This window comes from Pteropus alecto, unplaced genomic scaffold (genome assembly GCF_000325575.1).
Source record: "Pteropus alecto unplaced genomic scaffold, ASM32557v1 scaffold25, whole genome shotgun sequence".
NCBI classification, from domain to species: Eukaryota; Metazoa; Chordata; class Mammalia; order Chiroptera; family Pteropodidae; genus Pteropus; species Pteropus alecto.
In genome coordinates, this window is record NW_006441955.1 from 10,277,851 (window position 1) to 10,281,281 (window position 3,431).

The 3,431-nt window shown below is 37.9% G+C and overlaps 1 pseudogene; it reads right to left on the minus strand.

Moving 5' to 3' along the window:
* Window positions 1-2,654: 2,654 nt before the first annotated feature.
* Window positions 2,655-2,773, minus strand: LOC112486051 (annotated as a pseudogene).
* Between the last annotated feature and the right edge of the window lie 658 nt (window positions 2,774-3,431).

The window sequence follows — 3,431 nt, forward strand, 5'->3', positions numbered from 1 at the left end:
AACAAGAACACAGAGCAAAAAAAAAAAAAAAAAAAATAGAAGGCTAAGATTTTAACCCAAGTAAGTTTAATTCCGAAGAGAGCAAGGGGAAAGGAACCCACTACTATGTATTACAGACCACCATGTCAAGCATTATACTGAGATTCTTTGTCGCTATCTCTTTTACTCCTCAAGACAAATTTGTATTCAAAACGAGATTTTTGCTGAAACAAGTTTTTTGCAAAATCAGGGGCAAGCCCTGCTAGTATGAGTTGCCAAAGGGGAAAAGGAGGCTGGCCCTGAGCAGGAAATAAATAGGGAAAATGGACAAAGTTACAAAGCCCTTTCATGTAGCCCTTTCCCCCAGTGCTTCATGTTGATAGAATAGGCCAGCTGAAGTGGGTATCAGGCAAATTCCACACCAGGAGGCCAATCCAGGGTGAGGGAGGGTGCAGGAGAGAATGGGAGAGAAGACGGATACTTTGACCCCACTGTTTTGACTCTGACTCATACTGTACTACCACCTTGCTATACTAATACTCCTTCTCCTTTGCTTTAAAAAGGAAAATACAGGTACCATTTATCTTCTCAGTCTTTTATGTTCAATGGCTATTAGATTCTTAATGACAATTACTGATAGAAGTATTTGGCACAAAACAAAGTTGATAACCACACATAGTATAATGTGTTACAGACTACAAATTGAAAGAAATATCAACTCTTCTTAAACAAGAATAGATTTTCAAACTGAATTTTGTAGAATTAATGTGCACAAAACATATTAGCAGTGGCAAGAGGTATAATCAGTTCAATCTGATGTGGAAAAAATAATGATTAGTTAATAAAATATTTACTTTATAATTTACAAAGAAATATTTGATTCTAATAAAATTAAAATAAAATCAGAAATAGTGACTTGTGCTGTATAGAAACTCAAGCAAAAATATAAACTGTCTCAATAAAGTATGCTCCAGAAAACAAAATCTTGACCCACCAATGTGAGTATAATTTTGATTAAAATAGTTATTTCGTATAGTCACAGCTTAAAGATCTTTCGAGTCAAATCCAAGGTCTCCAAACATATTTATCTTAACAAGAGTCTGGTGTTGTGTTGGGGGCTTTACTTAACATTATTAAAATCCTTACAACAACACTTTGTTATATAATTGCAAACCTCATCCTACTCCCCACTTTTAGGTGAGGAAAATGAAATTCCGGAAGAGTAAGCAATTTGTCCAGGTAAGTAATTTATCACCTGGACCGCCTTTCCTAGATTTCAGGGTATTTTGCACAGGGTGGGGACACTATTTGTCTTCTTGGTCTCTCCAGAGAGGTAGGTGTGGCTGTGCCTCTTTCCAGGTTAAAATGTTGAGACCCCAGGAGAGAAATGAACTAAGATTTCAAATTGTATGAAAGACCTGGGCTTTTCCTGATCCCCATTCCACCATACTCTTCACTCAATGAAATGACCTGTAGAATAACGCTATTTTTATGAAATAACTAGAAGCAGGGAGCTCTCTGCTCCTAGAAGAGCAGAGTTGCATAGAATGCAAAGTAATTTATTGATGACTGATAGCATTCAGGGAATTTTGTCTCCCCACCTCCACCCCAAGTAAAATTATCCTTCAAAGATGTCCTAAGTACTATATCCTTCAAAGGATAGCCTGGAATCCCTGTGCTGGCCAGTCAACACTCAGAGAGTGGAGGGTAGGGACCTAAGTCGGTCATTTGCAACATCACAATATCAACGTTTTTTCTTACCACTGGTTTCTAAGTGAAGTACATCTTTCCTGCTCATTCAATAGTTATGTAAATTGGACTTTCCTGAAGAAGAGAACTAAACACATTTAAGTTCTCTGGGGAAAGAAATGAAATGTTTCTAGTATAATTTCCATTTGTTTAAATCTAAATCAATGAAATTGTACCAAACTTTATTTCACGTACCTGGCATGATACATAGTGTTCTATGATAGTGGAACAATTTTATAGGATGTCTTAGGTGACCACCCGCCTTGGTTTCCCAGGACTGAAGGGTTTTCCAAGGTGCAGGTCTTTCAGTTTTAAAATTGGACACAGTGTCAGGCAAATCTAGGTGGTTGGTCACTTTACTTGTTCACCATTATATTACTAGCACCCAGGCCGGTCCCTGGCATGTGAGGAGCCTCTCCCTAGATTTCTCAGTGCCTTCATTTTCATCCCTGTAGAATGAAAACAAAGGGGCTAATGCTTGTCCTGTCTCATTTTCGTGGTAATTCTGCAAGAGAATTTCTACTGTAATTTTTTTTTCATTATGTCTGGTAAAGTATACGATAATTTAAATAATCTCTAAAAAATGCAATCCAGATTGTCATCTTCTTGCGACTAGAACCACATTTATTGTAATGCAGTACTCAGCACAGTGTCCGGCAGAAAGAAAATGCTCAAAAACCTGGTTGGATGAATGAAAGAATGAATAAATGAATAGTTAGATGAATAATTTTGTGAATAAGCATAAAGTGATTAATTTAACTCATTTTATAGGATTCTCTTTAGAGCAAAAAGTTTATTTAATTCCATCCCTGAGTTTTTCAGAGCCCACATTCTTTTTTTTTTTTTTTTTGCGAGGGAACCCTTGGTTGACCTCACAGATTGCAAGGAATTTATCAGTTTACAATCCCTTTTTTTTTTTTTTTAAATGCCTACAGCACCTGGTCTTCCTAGGTGGTCTCCCATTCAAGTACTAACCAAGCCTGACGCTGCTTAGCTTCCGAGATCAGATGGGATCGGGCTTGTACAGGGTAGCATAGCCGTAGACATCAGAGGCTACATTCAAACAACAAATTCTTTGCAGGGTCAAGATTAAAACCGGATCATTTCAATATATTAAAATATGGTAAAAATCTCGAATAAGTTTATGCATTTTCTTCAGTGACTCTTTTTCCCAGCACAGGAAATTTAAATTCAGCCTTGAGTTTATAGTTCTTCTTCCAACAGCAGAACACTTTGGTTTAAGTCTTATCACATGCCTTTTCCCTGCTCTCACCCACTTATTGGTGAGCTTCAGAGCTGGCTTCAGAGAGACCTGAGAAATAGAGGGAGTAGTCCAGCCCACTGGGTCATCAAAATATCCTCAGCCTCAGGAAAGGGCAAATTTGTTGTACCTGAAGACTGACTAAAGCAAGGTAGGATATACTACCTGCTTTCATCCTCTCTTCTACTCTGCCTTTCCAAATTCAGTCTCCTGCTAGGCCTCAGTCAAATCTTTCCTCTTGTCTCTTTGTCTTTTGCCACAATTGAGACCCCCTTAGACTGTGGGTAACTTGAGAACAAGAAACTACTTTATTCATCTTTAGATCCAGCTCTTGGTAAAGTGCCGTCTGTAGAGTAGGAGCTCAATAGGTGCAAGAATGAATAAATGAATGAATGGATTTTATGCTAGAAGTTCCCAAGGTACCCATGATTACAGTGTCTGT